The sequence below is a fragment of the Miscanthus floridulus genome, chromosome 3 (assembly GCF_019320115.1).
Source record: "Miscanthus floridulus cultivar M001 chromosome 3, ASM1932011v1, whole genome shotgun sequence".
Taxonomy (NCBI): domain Eukaryota; kingdom Viridiplantae; phylum Streptophyta; class Magnoliopsida; order Poales; family Poaceae; genus Miscanthus; species Miscanthus floridulus.
In genome coordinates, this window is record NC_089582.1 from 105,853,657 (window position 1) to 105,877,988 (window position 24,332).

At 46.9% G+C, this 24,332-nt stretch overlaps 1 pseudogene; it reads right to left on the reverse strand.

Annotated features, from left to right (window-relative positions):
- LOC136544168 (tuliposide A-converting enzyme b1, amyloplastic-like) overlaps positions 1 to 24,332 on the reverse strand; it is a 59,480-nt pseudogene that overhangs the window by 8,140 nt on the left and 27,008 nt on the right.

The window sequence follows — 24,332 nt, forward strand, 5'->3', positions numbered from 1 at the left end:
GGTCCCGTGTGACGTTAGCATGACGTCAGCGCCTGTCGTGTGGGTCCAAAATGTCTGTGTCACTGACATGTGGGGCCAGGTCAACGATCAATGTTGACCAGTCAACGATCAATACATGCCGGGTTCGATTGGGCCGGTTGGGCTTCGGGTTGGGCCGGTCTGGGCCAGGCCGGGCCAAACACGTGGCACTCTGTGATGCTGCCACGTCATGGCCATGGGCTCTTATTGGGCTTCGTCCACAGCGGGGCTCGCACCGTGTGGCTCACAGTGGACCAACGCTCATGGTCCATGGACCTACGGCAGGGCGCACGGTGAACCAAGTCCACCGTCTCTTCTCCTTGGCTCGGCTCACGTGCATTGAGCTCACACAGGGGTGTCAGCAAGGGGGGGTGTTTCCCCTATCTTTCTCCCACGGCGGCGCTCCTGCCGGTGGCGAGCTTCGCTGGTGAGCCTCCGTGGTGAGGCTGGTGCCCAACTAGGAAGGGGAAAGGCTACCCTAGGCCACGACGATCATGATCCTAGGGCCCTAGTGGTGGCTGGGGTCTTCCAAGTCATTGGCCACGGCGGCTGGCGGCCCAGCGGTGCCCGCCAGTGGCAAGGTCGCGCACGCCAGCTCTCCAGCAACTAGGCTAGGCAGACGATGGCTCCAGTGGTTTCGTGGGTGCACGACAAAGGCGTCTAGGGCTCAAGCGGGGCTTCGAACTCCTAGGTGGCCGTTAGGGGCTCCAGCAGCCATGGCGACACGATGTCATCGGTGATGCGCATGAGCGATCAAGGGGCTCCCACGGGGTGGTCACGGCATGGTCGCGGGGTGTGCATGGGTGCATGTGTTCCTAGTGGCCGGAGACAAGGCACTGGCCTACGCGCTCTAGGTGTGGGGTGCCATGGCCGACGGTGAGGTTCGGCGGCAGAGAGAGACCGGAAGGGGGGAAAGCTCATCGTGGGTGGCGTGGAAGAGTGGGTGGTGATGCCGTGTCGATTCGAGGCCGTGTAGCTCCGGTGGCCGTGCAGTGCCGTGTTGCCCGCGCCAGTGATGAAGACGACGGCGTCGTCTTCGGCTTCAGCAATCTCCTTTTCTGTAGCGGTTTTGGCGCTTTCCTCCCCCTTCCCTTCCCCTTCTCCCTCCTCTCTCTTGGTTCAGGTGCACAGTGTATGGCCACCAAATGGCGGCGGGCGATGGACAATCGCTAGGGCTCTGGGGCTAGGGCTCTTATAGCCAGAGCTTCGGCCATGTCATGGATGAGCGGCTGGAGATGGCCAGGTGCGCGCGAAGGGGCGTGATTGCGTCGTGGCTAGGGCTACGAGGTTGCGATGTGGTCATGGGTGCGATGGAGAATCCGTTTGCGTGATCCTTGGTCAGCAAGGCGGGGGACAGGGAGGGGGCAAGGGCATGGCTCGGCCATGGCCATGGCAGGCACATGGCAGTGGTCATGCATCTTGCGTGACCTTATTGGGCAGCCGGTGCCTTGGTGGTATCCATCTAATGACTTTGTAGGTGGTCGTGAGGCATGGACGGCAGAGAAAGGGTGCTGGGGCCTAGGATCTTTCCTACAGCTTCCATGCTCTACTTTTGCCAGAAGCAGAGGAGGGGACCAAGGAAGAGGATGACGCTGGGGGTCCACTCGTTAGCCAGCATGGGGTGAACAACGGCATGGCGCGTGGCCAGCTACGTGGGGTCGCGGTGGTAGCGACAGCGGGTGGAGCGGACGGACGCACAGGCGTGGGTGACGCGCAACTGACGCGCGGGCCCAAGTGGCAGTGGCAGCTGGCGGGGCTGGGCGCGCGAGCAGCTACGGTAGCCTAGGCTTGCATGCGCACGCTGGGCTGGCTGGGCCGAGCGGCTGGCTGCGAGGCCCACTTCTTCTTTTCCTTTCACTATTTTTTATTTCTCTTCCATTTGTTTGAATTCAAATTTGGTTTAGAATTTGAATTCACAACTGAGGTAACTTATTCATTGGAGTTTAGGGAATTTTGTTTAATAATAACTTTATGGTTTATTACTTTAATGGAATTGTTAAGCATAACATAAAGCAAATGAAAACCCAAACCACAATTTAAGTTAACGTTGTATGCAACATTTAATTGTTAGAAGTTAAATAATCATAATCAACAAATGATATGCCATGCTTGTGTGTTGACTTAGGTTGGGTTACTTCTAATGCAACTCTTAGGTTGGGTTTCTTACATGACACTCATCATCACATGGGAGTTTTGAAGAAAAAATTTTGTAGTTGGTATTTTTTTGGTGTGTGGATTTTTGGGTTGTTATAGTCCTACCCCCTTAACAAAATCTCATCCCCGAGATTAAAGCGTAATGTACTCTTCGAAGAGGTAAGGATATCATAGCCAGAGGTCAGACTCTTTCTCCAATGTTGCTTCTCTCTCTGTGTGATTGCTCCATTGGATCTTGCACATAGGAATAGTCTTGCTTCGGGTCTCTTTGGTATCTCTGCCTAGAATTCTGATAGGATGTTCTTTATACTCAATTGTATCTTGAATGTCAAGTGTATCTGTTGGAACTACTTCATCGGGCACCCTCAAACACTTGCGTAGCTGTGAGACATGAAATACAGGATGTACACCCACCAATTCCTCAAGCAGCTCGAGTTTGTAGGTGAGCTTTCCAATCTTTTTGCAAATCTTGTATGGGCCAACAAATCTAGGGGCAAGCTTTCCTTTCACATGGAATCTGATAGTCCCACATAGCGGGGATACCTTGAGATAGACGAAGTCCCCCACATTAAACTCAAGTTCTCTTCTCCTTTTGTCAGCATAGCTCTTGTATCGACTTTGAGCAATTCATAAATTCTCTCTTACTTGAGCAACTCCTTCTTTGACATCTTGAATCTTAGCGGAGTCAAAGAACGATCTTTCCCTTGGTTGGGACCACATCAAAGGTGCCTTACAAGGTCTGCCATACAGAGCTTCAAACGGCGACATCTTGATACTGGCTTGGTAGCTGTTGTTGTAAGAAAATTTTGCATAGGGTAAGCATCTCTCCCAATCAGAGCCATAATTCGGTACACTAGCGCGAAGCATGTCTTCTAAGATCTGATTTACTCATTCAGTCTGTCCATCTATCTATGGATGATAAGCGGTACTGAAGTCAAGTTTGATTCCAATGGACTTGTGTAGGGCTTCCCAAAATTGAGACATAAACTGAGGGCCACAATCAGATACAATACTAGAGGGAGCTCCATGCAGTCTGAGAATATGTTCAATGTATAGATCTGCTAGTTTTTCGGCATTGGTCTTGGTCTTTACTGGTATAAAGTGAGCAATCTTGGTCAAGCGATCAACAATCACCCAGATGGAATCATTGCCTTTCTGTGAATGGGGAAATCCAACTATGAAATCCATGGATATGCTCTCCCACTTCCACTCGGGGACGTCAAGAGGCTTTAGCAAACCTATAGGCCTTTGCTGTTCAGCCTTGACTCTATTATAGGTGTCACATCATGCCACATGTCCTGCAATATTTGTCTTCATGCCTTTCCACCAAAAGTGTTTCTTCAAATCTTAGTACATTTTTGAACCTCCAGGGTGGATACAGTACTTAGAATCATGAGCTTCTGACAAAATTTCCTCTCGTAGCACTGGGTCAGATGAAACATAGATTCTATTCTTGAATCAGATGGTTCCTTGTTCATCTTCATGGTGGTTGGTCTTATAGCCTAGTTTCATCAGACCACGGAGATATTCAATCTCTTCACAATCTTTTTGAGCTTGATGGATGCGTTCTGTGAGATCATACTGTATGCGAAGCTCGTTCAATAGGTCATTAGGTAGTATCTCAAGTTGGAAATCATCAATCTCTTCCTTGAGCTCAGGTGGTACGGATTCAGTGATCAAAGTGTGACAGTAGCTCTTGCGACTGAGAGCATCTACGACTACATTAGCTTTTCCTGGATGACAGTGAATTTCTAGGTCATAGTCCTTGATCAACTCTAGCCAATGGCATTGCCTCATATTCAAATCTTCTTGAGTGAAAAAGTACTTCAAGCTCTTGTGATCCGTATAGATATCACACTTGTTGCCTATCAAGTAGTGTCTCTAGATCTTTAGTGCATGCACAACCACTGCTAACTCAAGATCATGAGTAGGGTAACAGTTCTCGTGTCCTTTTAACTGTCAAGACATGTATGCTATTACTCTTCCATCTTACATCAATACACAACCAAGTCCTTGATGGGATGCATCACAATAGACTACAAAATTTTTGCCGATATCAGGCAATGCTAGCACAGGAGTTGTGGTAAGCTTCTGTTTCAATTCTTGGAAGCTTTGTTCGCACTTAGGCATCCATTCAAACTCCTTGGTCTTCTTTAGAAGATTAGTCATTGGACGAGCTATCTTGGAGAAGTTTTCGATGAATCGGCGATAATATCCAGCCAATCCCAAGAAACTTCTGACTTCTATCACATTATGGGGTTGATCCCACTCTTTCACACCTTTAATCTTGGCCGGATCAACTATGACACCTTCAGATGATAGTACGTGGCCTAAGAAGGCAACTTCCTATAGCCAAAATTCGCATTTGCTGAACTTTGCGTAGAGCTGATGTTGGGCCAATTTCTCAAGCATGGTTCTTAGATGATGTTCATGTTCTTCAGCGGTGGCTGAGTAGACAAGGATGTCATCAATGAATACCACCACGAACTTATCTAGTTCATCCATGAAAACCTTATTCATCATGTTCATGAAGTATGCAGGAGCATTCATGAGTCCAAAGGACACCACGGTGAACTCAAACTGACCATACCTAGTCACAAAAGCTATCTTTGGGATGTCATTCTCTCGAATCTTCATCTGATGATAGCCAAATCTGAGATCAATCTTGGAGAAATACTTGGCACCTCGAAGCTGATCAAGCATATCATCAATTCTTGGTAGGGGGGTACTTGTTCTTGATGGTGACTGTGTTCAAGTTATGGTAATCAATGCACATTCTCATTGAACCATCCTTCTTCTTGACAAACAGAACGGGGGATCCCCTGGGTGAGGCACTAGGTCTGATATATCCTTTTGAGATGAGCTCATCAAGCTATTTCTTGAGCTCAGCTAGTTCATCAACTGACATGCGATAGGGTCTCTTGGCAATGGGTCCCGTTCTCAGCAACAAATCAATGATGAACTCTACATCACGGTCTGGTGGCATACCCGGTAATTCTTTAGGGAATACATCAGGATAGTCTCTGACTACAGGCACATCATGAACTATCTTTTCCTCTTTCTGTGATTCTGAACTCGCTTTAAGGGCACATAGGATAGAGGTGGACTTTCCAGACTAGGATTCACATCTAATGACTTGGCCTGATGGGTGGGTCGCTTGGACATATATAGGTGAACATGATATGATACCTCGGTGAATGGTTAACCAATCCATACCTAAGATGACATCTAGGTTCATGGAAGGTAACAGGGTTAGGTTGGCTTTGAAGATAAGACCCTCAATGGTAAGACTCACTCCCTTGCAGATATGGGTGCAGTTTAGGTTTCCTAAAGGTGAGCTAGTGATGATAGGCTTTTCACATGGGGTTATAGGTAGGTCATGCTCTCATGCAAATCTAGATGATATGTATGAACAAGTTGCTCCAGAGTCAAATAGAACTGATGCAGTATTGCCATTAACTAAAAACATACCGTACACAACGTTAGGGGTAGCTTGTGCTTCCTCGGTGTCCAGATGGTTGAGACGTCCACGAGTAGTAGATCCCTTGAACTATGACTTCTGAGCAGCTGAATTCTATGGGCATTCAGCGGCTTTGTGACCTGGTTGGCCACAAGCGAAGCAGGTGAAAGGCATACCGCCTGTAGGGGTTGGCGCGGTTATCTTCCAGTTTCTAGTGCTTGGTGCGGAGCGGTTCTGTGCTGGGCGTTCATTCGCTGAGCGGGGATGGTTGAAACAATCCTAATTGTTGTGGTCCTGTGCATAATGGTCCTGGGTGTAACAATCCTGAGCAGGGTGAGAGTATTTGGTGGTGTAGCCTCCACTTCCCCTACTCGATCCAGGGTTGTCATCCCTGTTATGGCGAGAGCGTTCCTTGGATGGTGCATCTCCGTGGAACCTCTTGCGATCATGACCATGGAGAGACTCCTTAGGCTTATGTTTCCTCTCCCTATACTCTTCTCTAGCTTTAGCACGGTCCTTCTCAATCTGGATGCAGCGATCCACCAGAGCACGCAATGTGTTGCTCTCAATACCACCAAACTTCAACTTGATGTGCGGGTTAAGTCCCTTGCGGTAATAGTATAGCTTCTCCTTCTCAGAGTTCACAACATAGGGAGGCGCATAGCGCAGAAGGTTAGTGAAATGAGTAGTGTACTCGGTCACCCTGTCCTTTCCCATCTTGATGTTGTGGAACTCCTCGGCTTTGGCCTCCATGATACCCTTGGGAATGTGGTACTCAGTGAATGCTTTAGCGAACTCATCCCACGAGATGTGGATAGGGTCCTCATGGGAATCACTGAAACTGTCCCACTAGGCGCGTGCTGCACTTGTGAGCTGGTGTGTGGCTGCTACAACACACTCATCGTCGGTGAAAGTAGTGAGGTCAAGCTTCTTCTCCATCTCCTTGAGCCAGTCATCAGCTACAAGTGGGTCAGGGTCGGTGCCATCATAAGTAGGTGGCCTTAGCTTTAGGAATCCCTCCAGCTTCCTTTGGAAGTCATTCTGCTAACCTCCCTGGCGATGGTTTGCCCCTTCAACAAGAGCTGCAAGAAGCTGGGTCTGCTGTGCCATCACTTCTGCCAGGTTTGGTGGTGGTGGTGGAGGAATGTTCTCCTCAGGCGGCAGAGTATTCTCTAGGTGGAAGGGTATCCCTCCACGTCCACGACCATGACCACAGCCACGGTTGTTGCCACCACATCCCCCATTTGGTTCAACTGGTTTTGGGGTGGGCGCACATCCATGGTTCATTAGGTGATTAGATCGGCGGTTCGGCATCTGCAACACGGATCATAGAAAATTTAGTGCTTGTGCCAAAAGTGCTTATAATTCAATATGATTACATGATTTTTGACGATTTAAAGCAAAACATTTACACTATCCAACACTCATTACAAAGAAGCAATAAGATCCATAAGACGCAATAAGATCCAAAACATTCATTACATGGGTTTTATTACATAGCATCATCTCCAGTAGCTACACTTGAAGACGTGAGAGAATCGTGTTATGCCTAAAGTCTCATAATACATCTCATAAGGGGTACATCATGGGGTACATCTTGCGGAAGCTACTGACATGACTCTTGACCATGCAGGGTCATTCTACTCTAACTCATATATCGTGGCTGGGATACGATTGTTCTTGATCTCGATCTCCTCATCAGACTTGTGAAGTCAGGACATGTACTTTAAGGCCTTAGTGAGCTCCTTAGTAGGCTTGGCTCTAGGTAGGGTAGGATAGGCGTCTAGGTTGAGGTGAGTCAGGGCTAACTCAAACTCCTCTATCCTAGGCTTTGTCTTGCTATGAACCTCCTTGGGTAGCTGATCTCACATACCCTTCATCTCCCTGAGGCGCTTCCTGTCAGACTTCTGCCAAGCCTATCGAGTCCTTTCACACTTGTCTTGTAGGTACTCGTTCTGCCTGAGTGCCTCGATCAGGTGACCCTAGTTGCGAACGGCCTTCTTCCTGATCTCCTCTAGATCTTGAGTCATGGTCTTGTTTTGAGACTAGACCTTCAGCATGTCAATCCTCTTGGATCTCTCTCTGTCTCCTCTGTGGTTGAACTCGGCCTTCTTGTCATCCAACTCTCTCTGCAACTCCAAGACCTTGCTGTTGAGATAGCAGTTCCTGTTGCCTAGGTCGGCGGCTTTGTCTTGTAAGTCGACGACTTTGACTCTGTGGACTTCTTCATGACGGTTGAGCTCATCCTATAGCTTGGCCACTGTCTCAAGTAGACTAGCTCGCTCCTGTACTCCCTGCGAGTCTCACTCCTAGTGCTCCCACAGAAGGGCCTGGTACTGACGTCTCTTCTGCTCAAGCTAGGTCACGTACCTATCCTGCTCTAGTAGGTGGATAGCTGAGACGCGAAGGCATCTGTCCTCCTTGGCAAGGATAACTCTGCCAGCTACGAAACTCTACTCACTAGGGGTAAGGCTGAGGTCAAGGGCCTAGGGAAGTAGACAGAACTCTGTTGTCTTCAGGTGCTCGTAGTGGTCCCTCATCATTCTGCGAAGTGCCTTGTGTGAGATAGCCTATAGTCCCTCCTTGACTATGTCCTCTATAGTCAACTCAGTGAAAGCTAGGACAGAAGGTAAGGTAGTGCTAGCTGGAAACTTGACTAAGGTGACAACTGGTCCTTTGATTCCTCCTTCCTGAGCTAGCTTTCTGGTGCAGGTGACCTTGACAAGCTCATTGGGGACACCTAACGTGATGAGAACTCGACAGAGGGTTTGTGCAAAACCCCCAAGCTCACGTAGGTCGAAGGTAAGCTTGGCGTGGTCCAGAGGTAGTGGTCCTAGAGGCGGCCAGTCGACGTTCATTGCCATCTGCATGTTTTAAGGAACCGGTGTTAGCAGGTCAATAAATAGATAAGCCTTGCATAAAAGTAAATGTAGGGTCAGTATATAATCGAAAGAAGGGTTGTCCACGTCCTATTCTATCGTCCATTTCTGAGGGTTTCATCCTATGGTCAAGTATGGCTCTGATACCAACTGAAACAACCTCGATTTCCCATCGCGGAAATTAGGGTTGTTTCAGATGCTTTGAGACTAACACTTTTTCAAGATTATCTTGTGTGTAGTAGTCTCATTGCAAGGAAAATGGAGTCCCCAGAGGAAAGCATTATTCTTCAATTAGCATCATCATGTTGATTTTATTCCATATTTATATGCTTTCTCCATACATTATGTAGATTAAACTCTCTTGTATAATAAAATGCTAATTATGCATATGCTTTGCTTTCTACCATATGTATGCATATATTTAGGGGGAGCTTAGTCTATATAATGTGAGAGTTAAATTTTGTGATCCATTTCACTCTATATACAAAGGATCATGAAATTTGACCCTCCCTTGTGCTACTAATGTCTTCCTTTTCGGTGTTTGATGCCAAAGGGGGAGAATTTGAAGGACCAAAGGCAAGCATCAAGTTGATGTCTACAAGTGGTAATGGTCCAAGAAAGGGAGGAAAGTGAATTATGGATTAGTCTAAGTAATGGGAGAATTTTTTTAGAAAGCTAGGCTTTAATCCATAATATCACATGAGGACATTTGCAAGGGCAAGACAAGCTTTTAAGTAAAGTTTCAATTGGTATCTATCAATTAGTATCATATAACCTTGCCCTTCGCATTGCATCCTAGCAAGTAGGTAGTTTTTATCTTCCAAATTCTTATTATTTGCTTATTTTGGTTGTGTTGGCATCAATCACCAAAAAGGGGGAGATTGTAAGGAAAATGGACCCTTGGCCCATTTACTTTGGATTTTGGTGTTTGATGACCAACACAACCAAATTGGACTAATAAATTTGCAAATGTTTGTTTTGTAGTTCAATAGGGTGCAAGACGTAACTTGGACGAAGGCGACGTGATGATCTGATAATCAACACCTCAAGCAAGACCTTAGGAGCACAAGAGAAGACCCAAGAGATCAAGCAAAGTCCAAGCATAAGATTGAAACCAAGCCATATGCAAGATCATGAAGAAATGAGCTCACTGTGGTGATCGGACACTGGATAAGCGACTGGACACTGCGACCAGACGCTGGACAAGTGGCTCGGTAGACAGACGACCAGATGCTGGCGGCAACTGACCGGATGTAAGACAACAGCGTCTGATCAAGTACAGTAAGATTCTAGAGTGGCAAATCTGCGACCAGACGCGTCCGGTGGTAGGCGACCGGACGCTGGTGAGCGTCCGATCAGTATATTGCCGGCTCAATGGTCGGGACGACTGGACGTATCCGGTCAGGACGATTCAGCGTCCGGTCAGTAGCAGTTTCACAGGAATTCGACCCCAACAACTACTTTCTCAGTGGGGCTTATAAATACAACCCCCAACCGGCCATTTGAGATGTGTGGAGCTAAGGAAACATACCAAGGGTGTTGATACACCATTTTAGTGATCTCCACATGCATAGTGCTTAGTGTTTTATTAGGTGATTAGCATAAGTGCTTTGTAAAGTGCTTAGGTTGATTAGACCACCGCTTATGCGCTTGCTCTAGGTTTATGCCTAGTGTTTAGTGAGGTTTGCATACCTCTTGCCACCCCGTGCTTGTGAGCACAAGTGTTGTATATCGGAGGGGCTTGAAGTCTTGCGAGATCACACCAACCGCGTTTGTGGTGTGGCCGCCACCGTGTACCAGAGGGAACAAGGCCCGCGGTGTTTTGGCTGGAAGCTTGATAGTGAAGACGACGGGGAGGATCTAGGAGAGGCTTGCCGAGAGGCACATCGGAGACCCACTTGCGTGTGGGGAAGGCCCGAGGCTATCCACGGAGTTACCCGACCGAGAGCTTGGCCCTTGTGAGGGATTCCTTGCGAGGGGCTCCAACGAGGACTAGGGGGAAGCTTGCGCGCTTCTCAATACCTCGGTAAAAATACCGGAGTCATCGAAGGGAGTTTGCATATCTCTACCTTGCTCTTTAAGCTTCCGCATTTACATTGCTTACTTTACTATGTTTGCGGTAGAGATAGCAACACACTAGCAAAACCATAGTTGCACATCTAGATAGTTTATCTATTGCATAAGTTTTGCTAGGGTTAGAAAGGAGGCCATAGTTTAGAGTTAGAATTTTTAAGTTGCCTAATTCACCCCCCCTCTTAGGCATCATGGTCCCTTCAGGGTCCTTAAGACCGGACGAGTGCACGCCATGGGCAAGCCACCTACTCATAGCACCCAGTGGTGATTCATTGCATCACTAGCCTAGTCTTACCCTCCTAAGCGCCCCGCGCACCTCAGTCGTAGCTTTACAGCAGCCCCGCCTTCCCCGACATGGATGTGCCACCGCCGTTCACCACCACATCATCGGTGCGCACATGGCCGGCTCAGTTCAGGCCTTCTTCGGCCAAATTGACATCTCAACGGTCTCCATGGGTAGTTCCTTGAGCTCGCTAGCTAATTTGTTTGCTCCGTTTTTGCTGTGGCTCGCGGGAACGCACCCGTCATCGTAGGGAAAGACCCACCGTCAGAGAGGGAGCTTGGGACAATGCCCTGTTCACCATATCGCCTCCCGTCGTTGCGTGTTGTCATTGAGGTAACCATCGGTCCCTTAGATAGGACATGGAGGGTCGGGTGACGCCGGCGCGGCCGCCCAGTGCCTGCGCCGTCGTGCTAGTGCGCGCACGGGTGCCAGGGGACGTCACCACGGTGAAGAAGAAGAAAGGGAGGGCGTAGCTATAAAACCATAGACTAGAGGAATAGTGTCTTAGAGCTCGCTGTAAATATAGAGTAGTTCGGGGGCATTTTTGCATATTTGCCGTCGCCCGTGGGTCTCTCTCGTCGCGTGCCATTGGCCGGCTGGGCCGCGTCCTCGCGTGGGCCGTGCTTCACCAGCGCGCATGCCATGCCGTTGTGGGCCAAGCCACGCGAGCTAGGCCACGAGTTAGAATTCGGTTTCTTTAATTTCTAGTAAAATAGAAATGCTTATTTGTTTTAGTTATGAGTTGAACTTTGATAAATTGTAGTAAATTGTGTAGAGGTCCAAAAATAGTGAGACTAATTTTGTTGGGTTCGCAAAAATGCCATCTACTTGATAGTATAGTTAGATTGCAGTTAGCTATGATGGTAATGGGCTCATAAATCCAAACTAAGAGAGCTTAGTATTATGTAGATTACTTTTTTGTAGGAATTTTTGTGGGAAATTGGTGATAGCTATAGCTATAAAATTTTTACAGTAGGCTCACTATATTATTATGTACTTGCTGTATATTTTGTGGCTTTAAGATGAGTTGTTAAATAAGGTAGCTATTACCCTTGTTGTATCGTACATAGCGTAAATCGGTATTAGGAGTAAGAATACCTATAGTTGCTATAGTAATAATGAATGTCACATTTCAAACTTGTTATCGGTAACAATAGGTAGCTTAGTACAGCAGTCGATAGCACTAGCTTAGTAGTTAAATCAATATACTTTTATTTTAAGAGTTGCTGTTGTTATATTCCTAAGCATTGCATCGTCATCTCATGCTTGTAGATCACGAGCTGGTAGACTTCGTGCCCATCGGTGAGCTGGAGTATGACGAGGTGATTGAGGAGTACAAGGAGGAGATCCTCATGCAGGAGGGAGCCTAGGAGCCTATTGGTGCTGATCCTACAGACCCATCGCCTGCCCAAAGCAAGCCCCGGTGCATAACCCCTATTTTAATGATCACTGAATATATATATGTGATGTGCATATAAGTTACAGGCATTTTATGGAAACTACATGCATAAATATATCTACCCATGAGTCCTACTAGTACAGGTCGAGTAGCTACTATGCTCAGGATGTCAGTAGCGTGAGTAACCTGCCATTACTCGTAAATAGGTGATAAAATATGATCACTCATGATAAAATGATGGAAAGGTAAATGGTGATCGGGCAGGGATATGGTTTGGGTATTGGTGGGTATAAATGGTTGTGTCCTGTGGCCAATAGGGCATAGCTCGGTTACACTTTTTTTCCCTATCTATGTCAGTTAAGGACCGGTCGTTGCATATGACTCTAGCCAAGTCATAGATTTATTGTCCTGAACGCATACTTGGGTATGGGCGTAGGGAAGACTTGTTGCTCTCTTGTTGCGAATCTAGCTCTTTCAGGACCGACTGATTAGAGGCAGAGATGGTGGAGGTCCTTGCACCCCACTGAGTCTAGGACTTAGGAGTGGGGGCTTGGAGTCCAAGTTTGGACGGGGACCTAGACACTCAGGATAGGAGAGTGATGGGTTAGTCCTGCTTGTGCCTGAGGTACAAGCAGGGCATGTGTTTTCAGGGCACCTAGCTGGGCACATTGATTCACGAATCGCCGGGTAATCCGGTATGGCTTGTCTACGGTTTAGCACCGTAGTAATAACTGGAAGTTGAAAGGAGAAGAACTGGAACTGATTGCTCCACCTTTGCTTGAAAGTAGAATAGGTGCTGATATAGACTGGCTAGATGATAACTTAATATGGCTATAATAATACATGAATAAGGACTCACTATTAGTATTACTTTCTGCCAAAAGAAACCAGCCAACCATAAAACTTATCATATTCCTTGAAGTCGGGAAATTATTCCCACTAGTCGGATAAGTCTTGCGAGTACATTGTGTACTTAGGGTTTATTTACCCCTATTGCAGGTGATGCTTGAGAAGTACCTTGTGTGGAGGATTCTTCTGGTGGGCTCAGACGGATCCTCGTCCCTATCGCTAGATGTATATTTTTAAATTCCATTGTTTATCATTCTGCACTCTAATATTTGGTATTATAATAATGTACTTTTTAAGAAAACTCTGATGTATGAAATGGACAAGTATTGTAACTCGTTCTTATTATTGGATCCTTGAGAAAAATGTGGATCTTTCGGGTTCTCCCTTGGGGTGTGCCCAATGGATACCACCCGCTGTAGCTTGCTTTTGGGGTCCTTAGTGTCTGGTGGAAGACGAGCGCCTCCGTAAGTGTGCTATTTCTGGTGGTTCTACCACAGTTGGTACCAGAGCCAATAATGGTCACGAGTTTCATCACTCTTTTTTCAAAACTAAAAATTTGACCAACAAAAGCTTTGCGAAAAGTAGGATGTGATTAAGTTAAGTTAAATAAATATAAGCCCTAGCAATATGGTTTATCTAGGATAGCGGCACTAGTTTTATCGAATCAATTTTCTGTAGGTACACTGACTTACATTGCGTAAGAAATCGCTTGTATATGGAAAATGAGTGTGCGATGTGCTGGAAATTTTATGAATGCCGCTATATTCCGACTTGAGTGAACGTATAGGTCGAAGCATGCATCATGATAATAGCATCTTACTTCAACTGAAATTTCCCCCTTCACGTATAATTGAATTAGTAAATTGATAGAACTAACAAACGGAATGCTTTAATAAATGTGCTGTCATCCCTCTGATTCCTTGCTTCTGATCGAGAAGGTGTTATAAATGGATGGTTTCTATCTCTTATAGATGAATCTGAGGTCTGGACGTGGGAGCACCAGTGTTGGGGCGGCTCATGGTCTTGGCGAGGGCCACGATGAGAGCGGCCGGGCCCATGAGCCCAACAGGGAGAGCCATGGGGCTCCACTTTTGGCTCCTCCTCCGCCACCACCACCTCTGATGACCCATGTCGAGATAATGGCAGAGCTGTTGGCTGCTCGCCAAGAGTCAGCTCGTGCCATGGACATAATGGCACAAGCTATCACGGGCCTCGCCCACGGAGGCCCGGGGAGCAACGGTGGGAACGGGGGTGGTGCCCATCGTCCTGAGGGACTGTCCTCTTACCAGGACTTCCTCAAGACTCACCCACCCACCTTCACCCCATCTAATGAGCCTCTAGATGCAGAGCACTGGCTTTCAATTATGGAGCAGAAGTTTTTGCTGCTCGACGTGGCCGACGAGCAGAAGGTGCGCTTTGCAGCGCAACAACTTTTGGGTTCTGCAAGTGCATGGTGGGACACCTTCCATGCCATGGAGCTACCTAATCATCCAGCAACCTAGCAGGAGTTCACCACCACATTTCAAGAGTTCTTTATCCCTACCGGTGTCATACCTAGAAGGTGACTGAGTTCCTAGAGCTACGCTAGGGGAGCATGACAGTGATGGGTTATGTGAATAAGTTCAATCACTTGGCTTAGTATGCTGGCATCCATGTGGACTCTAATGACAAGAAGAAGGACTGCTTCTTTCGTGGTCTCACTCCCATCCTTCAAGAGAAGCTGTACATGGTGAACTATAAGACCTTTGGGGCACTGATGAACGCCGCCATTGCCATGGAGGGTTTTCAGCGGGAGTCCCAGGCCAAGTGGAAGAGGAAGCGGGTGGTAGCTGGATCCTCTAGCCACCCTTGCACATAGAAGATACAAGTTGTCCAGCGAGGTCCTATCAATCATCAGGTGAGCCTTCATTTCGGTAGCCCCAGTAGGCTTCGCAAACTTCCTCCGCACAGTACCGTGCACCCCTGCAATAGGTGTAGCCTCAACAGTCTTAGGGACAATAGGTCCCACCTCATCAGGGGTTCAGGAACAAGTCAGGTGCTTGCTTCAAGTGTGGCAAAGATGGCCACTATGCCCGAGCTTGCCCCTAGAACTAACTAGCTCAGTCCGCTCAACCGTCAACAAATTCTAGGCTTGTCAAGAGGACCATAATCAAGAAGAAGTGCCTAGCAGATCCGGCCAGGTGCATTTCACAGATGCTAAATAGATTCTGCAGCAGGAGCCAGTGATGGCTGGTATGTTCACCATCGACTCCCATCCAGCTTGGTGTTGTTCGATTCTGGTGCATCATATTCCTTTATGAGTATGGGGTTTGTAGAGCGGCATAACTTACCACTTATGGCTATATCGTATGCCTATAAGATCCGTACTATGGGTTCACAATTGTTCATCAATACCCACATGGATACAGTAAGTTTGGTACTAGCCACCCACACTTACTGCCTATAGTTCATGGTCATGTCTGGGTAAGGCATTGATGCTATTCTTGGAATGAACTGGTTGCGGGTGTATAGGGTAGTATTGGATATGAAGAGGAGAAGTGTGGAGTTACGACTTCCTTCTTCTGAGGATAGGATGTCTCTTATTGTACCCTCCGATCTAGTCTTGCCTGTTGCTGCTCATGCTGAAGCCTCTCCTGATCTTACCTCCATCCCGGTAGTATGTGAGTTCCCGAATGTTTTCCCTGAAGATCTTCCTGGGTTGCCACTGGACAGAGAGGTGGAATTCTCCATTGAGCTTGAGCCTAGTACTGCCCCTATCTCTAGATGCCCGTACCGCATGGCTCCAAAGGAACTAGCTAAAATGAAGAAGCAGCTAGAATAGTTGATGGACAAAGGTTTCATCCATCCTAGTTCTTCACCATGGGGTTGCCTAGCTATTTTCATGAAGAAGGATGGTACCTTGCGGATGTGTGTGGATTACCACCCTCTTAATGCGGTAACAGTTAAGAACAAGTATCCTTTGCCTCACATAGATACTTTGTTCGACCAATTAGCTGGTGCCAAGGTGTTCTCGAAGATAGATCTCTGATCAGGCTATCATCAGATCAAGATCAGGCCACATGATATACCAAAGACAACTTTCTCTACTAGGTATGGGCTGTATGAATACATAGTGATGTCTTTTGGTCTCACCAATGCTCCTGCTTTCTTCATGTACTTGATGAATTTAGTTTTCATGCCGGAGCTGGATAAGTTTGTGGTAGTTTTCATTGATGACATCTTGATCTATTCCAAGAATGATGAAGAGCATGCACAACACCTTCGGATAGTACTAACTTGACTAAGGGAGCACAAGCTGTATGCTAAATTCAGCAAGTGTGAATTTTGGTTAGATCGAGTGTAGTTTTTTAAGGCATGTGTTGACACCTAAAGGCATTTCTATAGATCCCAGCAAGGTGTAAGATGTATTGGATTGGAAGTTTCCTGAGTCTATGCATCAGATTCGTCAGTTCCTTAGTCTAGCTAGATACTATCAGTGTTTCTTTCCTAATTTCTCCAAGATAGCCCAGCCAATGACCAAGCTGCTCCAAAAAGAAGCTAAGTTTGATTGGAGCCCAGCTTGTGAAGAACCTTTCCAAACTCTGAAGACATTCCTGACCACTGCTCCTATGTTGGCCCAACCAGATATTGATAGGCCCTTTGATGTGTACTGTGGTGCCTCAAAGGCGGGGTTGGGGTGTGTGCTTATGCAAGATGGGCGTGTGATAGCTTATGCTTCGCGCCAACTAAAAAAGCATGAAGTAAATTACCCCACTCATGACTTAGAGCTAGCCGCTATTGTCCACACTCTAAAGATTTGGAGGCACTATCTGTTGGGCAACAAAGTGCATATCTTTACAGATCACAAGAGCCTCAAGTACATTTTCACAAAGTCTGAGCTAAACTTGAGGCAGAGGAGATGGTTAGAATTAATAAAGGATTATAACTTGGAAGTCCATTATCACCTACGAAAGGCCAATGTTGTAGCTGATGCTTTGAGCCGAAAGTCACATCAAGTTGAAGAAGCAACTTTGTCTCTCAACCATGCAGAGGTATTGGCTCACATTGCATTGACCTTAGAATTGCTGGACCAGATTATTTGAGAGCAAAAGGAAGACCCCAAAGAGATTCCTCACATCAGGGATTTGATGGCTGAAGGGCGTGGCCCTCACTTTAGTGTTGATGAACATGGAGTGGTGAGATATAAGGATAGACTAGTGGTTCCAACCAATGAAGAGATGAAAAGAAAGATTTTGAATGAAGCTCACCATTCAAAATTGTCTATTCATCCTGGCAGTAACAAGATGTATCATGATCTGCACCACTTGTACTGGTGGTCTAACATGAAGCAGGACATCACCTGGCATGTCGTGGAGTGCGACACTTGTGGCAGGGTTAAAGCAGATCATATGCGTACCCCAGGATATTTGTAGCCCTTGCCAATTCTTGTCTGGAAATGGGAAGATGTTTCCATGGATTTCATTGTGGGTTTACCCTGCACCTCCATGGGCTTTGATTCTATTTAGGTCATTGTGGACTGTCTCACCAAGTCTGCCCATTTTATTTCGGTGGACACTAGATACACTGCCAGGAAGTATGTGGAGATATATGTTGATCAGATTGTGACTTTACATGGAGTTCCTCTTACTATCATCTCTGATGGAGGGTCAGTTTTTGTCTCTCGTTTCTAGGAGCGACTCTAGGAATGTCTGGGTACTCATCTTCTTAGAAGCTCAGCATACCACCCACAAACTGATGGTCAAACTGAAAGGGTGAACTAGGTGCTCGAGGATATGTTGAGGGCTTGTGCCATCTCCTTTCCTGAGAAGTGGGATAAATTCTTGAAGTTAGCTAAATTTTCTTACAATAACAGCTACCAAGAGAGCATCCGCATGGCACCATTTGAGGCTCTATACGGGTAGAAGTGTAGAACGCCACTGAACTAGGTCAAAGTGGGAGACCATGGGTACTTTGGGCCTGATTTCATAAAAGAGGCTCGAGAGAAAGTAAATATTATTCGAAGCCACTTGAAGGCAGCTCAAAGCCGACAAAAGGCTTACACAAACAAGCGAAGGAGGCCTTTAGAGTTTGTAGCTGAGGATTATGTGTATCTCAAGGTGTCTCCTATGAGAGGGGTGCATCAGTTTGGCATCCATGGCAAGCTAGCCCCTTGGTATGTGGGCCCATACTAGGTGTTGCAACAATGTGGCCTCGTTGCTTATCGTCTCTAGCTTCCTGATATTTTACCTGCGGTACACAATGTGTTTCATGTATCGCAATTGAAGAAATGTCTGTGTGTTCTTGATGAATTGGTGGAAATTGAAGAACTTCCCCTCTAGCTAGATTTGACTTATGTGGAGCACCCTATCAAAATCATGGATGACAAGGAGAGAGTGACCAGGAACATAGTGGTAAAGTTTTACAAGGTGCAGTGGTAAAACCATTTAGAGGATGAAGCCACCTGGGAACAAGAGAGTTACCTATTGCAGCATTACCCCATCTTCTCGCCGGCTCTAATAGTTAGTTGCTGCGCTAAAAATGTATTCCCTATCTCTTTCTCACACTAGGCACACGAAATCTCAGGTCGAGATTTTGTTTTAGGGGGTAGATTTGTAACACCCTTGGTGTTACATTGTGTTGTTTTGTTAAAACACTGCATAAGCATCATACTTGTTTATACTTGTGTGTAAATTGGAGTATAGATCAATATACATCACTTGACATGTTTATCTGAAACAAGGAACAAATGTTACATTTCATGTCGTTTAATGCTGTTTAGTATTCTGAGCGAATTTTTATCGAGTGAAAATGCTATAGAACGTTTATGCGAACTTTGATAGAGTTGGTAGTATGTACTTCATAGGCGACGATGATATATGTGCAGACGAGGTTCGTTAGCTAGCATACCAAGTAGGTCTAAATTGGAATTCGATGAGTAACCGTTCGAAGTTAAGTCTTTTCGTGTAAGTTTATAAAGGGGTCGACGAAGCCACTTTTGGCAATTGTTGTAGAACGTTCGGCTTAGGAAGTGGCATGATGTCATGACTCCGATCGATAGCCCTACGTACCCTCTTGCACATCGAACAATAGGTTTGGCGTTCAGGGTATCGGGTTCGAGTTTTTGGGTTGCTTTAAAAAGCATGCACGGCACATGGTTTAGCTTCGAGGATGGTCACCACCCCCCTGCTGGCCTAGCACCGTTGCTAGCTTGCCAGCATGTGCTGCCACACCAGCTACGTCCCACTGCTGTGCCTGTGCGTGTATGCACACGCACGGCCCCTACGCTGCGAGCCAAGGCCGCCTGCCACTGCACGCTGGCCATGACCACTGCCGCTGCTCGCCTTGGCACTGCTACTGGCTCACCCAGAGCGCGCGTCGAAGCATCGGCCACATCCTCACTGCCGCTGTGAAGGCACATCGCACGCAGGGTCCTAGCACTACTACATGCTGCCACTTGCTGGCGCACGGGTCGCATAGCCGTGGTTGACGCGCTACGTCTGGGTCACCGACCGTGTCCTACCCTACCCTGCTCTAGCCGGAGGCGCACTGGGTCCTATGCTACATGCCACCAGTCGCCACGCCCAGCACTGCTCCCATTGACTCACCATGGCTGCTCACGCATGAGATGACTGCATCCTCCACCATCACCTCGATGTCATGTTGCGCTGTGTTTCTCTTGTCCATCTCTATCCGCTATGGCGCCGTACCGAGTTTCATCGGCGTGTGGGTTCAGCCATGTGCACAGTCGCCTGGAGCATGTCTCGCTATTCCCCATAGTTGGGCGTGCTTGTATTTTGCGTTGACGTCCACAGCTAGGCCAAACCAAGTCATGCTAAAGCTTCCCTGTCTTCGTTGTCACCATGGATGGCGGGACCCCTTTCTTCAATTCGCCGTGACCGTAGCACTATACTCCAATTCGTCGCACCCTTGGCTCTGCTAGGTAGCAGGTCACCCAACCTACCTCACTGCGCTACAGGTATCGCTGCACGGTGCCTCAATTCCTAATCGCCGCTCCGCCAGGTCCTTAAGACCGGACGGGTGCACGCCATGGGCAAGCCGCCTACTCATAGCACCTAGTGGCGATTCATTGCATCAACAACCTAGTCTTACCCTCCTGAGCGCCCTGCGCACCTCAGTCGTAGCTTTATAGCAGCCCTGCCTTCCCCGATGTGGACGTGCCACCGCCGTGCACTGCCGCATCTTTGGTGCGCATGCGGCTAGCTCAGCTTGGGCCTTCTCCGGCCGAACCGACATCTCAACGGTCTCCGTGGGTAGTTCCTTGAGCTCGCTAGCTAATTTGTTTGCTCTGTTTTCATTATGGCTCATGGGAACACACCCGCCATCGTAGGGAAAGAACCACCATCGGGGAGGGAGCTCGGGACAACGCCCTGTTCACCGTATCACCTCCCATCACTATGTATTGTCATCGAGGTAACCATCGGTCCCTTAGATAGGACATGGAGGGTCGGGTGACGCCGGCGCGGCCGCCTGATGCCCGTGCCATCGCTCTAGTGCACGCATGAGTGCCGGGGGACATCGCCGTAGTGAAGAAGAAGAAAGGGAGGGCATAGCTATAAAACCGTAGACTAGAGGAATAGTGTCTTAGAGCTTGCTGTAAATACAGAGTAGTTTGGGGGTATTTTTGCATGTTTGAGATCGCGCGTGGGTCTCTCTCGTCGTGGGCCATTGGTCGGCTGGGCTGCGCCCCCACATGGGCCATGCTTCGCTGGCGCGCACACCATGCCGTTGTGGGCCGAGCCGTGTGAGCTAGGCCGCGAGTTAGAATTCGGTTTCTTTAATTTCCAGTAAAATAGAAATGCTTATTTGTTTTAGTTATGAGTTAAACTTTGATAAATTGTAGTAAATTGTGTAGATGTCCAAAAATAGTGATTTATGCTTTGTTGGTTTAGGTTCTAGTATTAGAGAAAAGCTTGAGCATTATGAGTTTCACAATGTTAATCAACTTATGCAAAAGGCCGTTTCAATTTAATCGTGCTTTAAAGAGTCTCATGATGCTTATAAATCTCATCGTCAGAATGTGCATTTTATTGGTGATTGTTCCGATGATTCTGATGATGATAATAAAGAATGTTTAGCTGCTGGAATTAAATGGCCAGTAGAGAATAAATTGGTTACTTGTCCTTCTCTCAAGCCGATTCATAAAAATCAGAATGAGGAAATGAAATTTACTTTTGATTTCTCCAAATGTGACCGAATCTTTGATGAATTGTTGAAATTTGGTTATATTAGAATCAATTATACATTACCTTCAGCTGATGAGTTAAAGAGAAGGGCTTATTGCAAATATCATAATTCTTTTTCTCATGCCACTAATGACTGCAATGTTTTTTGTCGGCAGGTGCAATTGGCCCTTAATGAGGGACGATTGAGTCTTTACTAAAATGCAAGTTGATAAGACCCATTTTCCCATGCACATGGTTGAAGCAAGGGCACCCGCTATTTTGATTCGTCTAGAGCAAGCCAATAAAGCCTAAGGCAAGAACGTGATTATCGGTGAACCACGTGTAGCACCGAATGTCAAAATGAATTCAGGGCGCAAAGTGGTGCTTGAGAAGGATGATGAAGGCAAGAACAAGTTGAAGATCACCACTGGATCATCGCAATATTTGAAAAGGCAGCGGTGGTATGAAACAACGGCGGCACAGCAGAGGCTGGCTAGGCCAACTCCACTAGTTGGCCAAGCCAACTCCAATACACAGCAGGGCCAGTTGGCTCAACCAACTCAAGGAGTCGGCGTAGCTAACTCTGCCACCACCTCAACCAAGTCAGCTGAGCGGACTGCGCCAATTAGCTTAGCCAACTCTCCTAGTTCCAATAGCTTTGGCGCCTCCGATGTTCGTGTTTTGCGTACATTTGTTCCACAGTGATCGGAGATTAGCACCTGGAAGACAAATGAGAAGAAGAACTAGGGAGAGTTCGTGAAGAAGCAATGCACCTTTGATAGGCTGATGGCCAAGTATAAGCAACAAAAGGCCAATTCCCAGAATCGGCCATTTAAAAAAAGAGTCTACTCCGCCTAAGCGGGAAGATGACAAGATCAAGCAATTGGCGGTGGTGCAACCAACAACTCTGTCTCAAAGAGTTGTTCCTCGTGTTTCTCGCTAGGGTCCCTCGATTCCACCTCCGGTTACACCGCAATGGGGTCCTTATGGAGTTTGGGTGCCATATCCTCCAGCACCACCCATGCATAGCCAACAAAGGTGGGGAGATCCTGCTGGTTCAATTCCAAGACCCTCCGTCTTTAGCCAATTGAACAATTGTCAATCGAGCTCTAGCGGTACAAGTCAAGATCATGTGATTACCTCCAGGACTTTGACTCCACAAGAGTCGAGAAAGGCACCAATGCAGCAAGTTTATGGGCCTAAGAAGGTTGAGATTCCTGTCGTTCCCCCACCAAGAGCTAGGCCTCAATCGGTTATCACAATCGGCTCCATGGAAGTTCCCATCACTAATCATGATGGGCCATTTGTAATCGAAGAAATTCTAGCATCTAAGCAAGATGAAGCTCCTAAAGATGTTTTTGGAATTGAAGAGAAGAAACGCGTCGAAGGAGATTCCAAGTACCAGCAACCCATATGGTGTCCTCATGGGTTGAATAAAACTCAACGGCGTAAATTGCAGCATGCCCGACATAAGCAACAGAAGAGGGAGAGCTTACTAATATGGAGAATGAAATCCTTAACCCCGTACATGTCGAAATCCCTCTGGAATTGGCTAAGCGGACTCTTGTGTTGAGCTAGTCAGCTAAGTCAACTCTAGAGTCAGCTAAGCAGACTCCTATGTTGAGCCAGTCAGCTAAGCTGACTCCTGAGTTGCCTGAGCTGACTTTGCTTGCCCTTACTGCTTTAGAAGCTCTAGAGTTAGCTAGGTCGACTTCCGAGTCAGCTGAGCTGACTCCTACTGTCCTGGGTGCCTCTAAGGTGTCCTCTGATGATTTTGCTACTACTGTTGCTACTTTGGTTGGCATGGAGGTTCCTGAGGTTCCCGATGAGGAGATGGTTGACTATGAGGCTACTCTAGAGAGAGTGGAGTTCAATGTAGTTGTTTTATCTACTGATTACTACATCATGGCAGATGACTCCACGGTAGTAGAATTTAATTTTAGAATGGAAAGCGCGGTATTTCAGAAACTAGATGATTCCATCGACCATATCAAGCCTCTACATGTAAAGGGCCATATCAATGGCACACCGATCCATTGCATGTTAGTGGACAGTGGGGCAACAGTGAACTTGATGCCGTATCCGCTTTACAAGAAGCTCGGTGGCACTGATGAGGAGCTGATCAAGACCAACATGACGATTAGCGGTGTCAGGGGAGGTGCTCCTATTCTAGCTAGAGGAGTTGCTAACATGGAGCTCACCATTGGAAGCAAGACTTTGGCCACAGCGTTCTTCATTGCCGATGTGCAAGGTAGCTATAACTTGATATTTGGGCGTGATTGGATCCATGCCAATCATTGCGTGCCATCTAGCTTGCACCAATTTCTCATCCAATGGGTGGGAGACGATGTTGAGGTCGTGCATTCAGATTCATCGGCTGATGTTGTTGCAGCTGATGCTCCTACACTCAGGGGGCATGATACTATTGCTTGCTTATCTGGTAGAGATCATTCTAGTTTTGAATTTGTTAGTGTTACCAAACAAGGTTTTGTTCCTATGTCCTTGAAGCCGATTGATAATCGGCTCAATATCATCATGTAATCATTATTATAATGGATGCTAACGTTGAATGGTTAAAACATCATGTTGAATAGTATCGGACTAATAAGACCGATGCCTGTGAGGCTATTGATGATTTTGATGAGCTCGATAAGTTGGGCCAAGGTTTTACATCGGCTAACCCTTTGGAACAAGTTGATATTGGGGATGGCTCTGTGCCTCGGCCAACATTTATTAATCAAAATTTGGAAGCCAATTACAAAGTTGAGTTAATCACGCTTCTCAAGGAATATGTTGATTGTTTTGCATGGGATTATATAGAGATTCCTAGATTGAGCCGAGAGCTTGTTGAGCATCGGCTCCCTATTAAGAAAGGATTCAGGCCTTTGAAGCAAAAACCCCATCAATTTAATTCTACAATTTATGATAGGATTAAGGAAGAGATTAGTCGGCCATTGCAAGTGGGGTTTATACAGCCATGCAGGTATACGGAGTGGCTCTCTAATATTGTGCCTGTTGAGAAGAAGGATTCTAGAAAGATCAAAGTATGTATTGA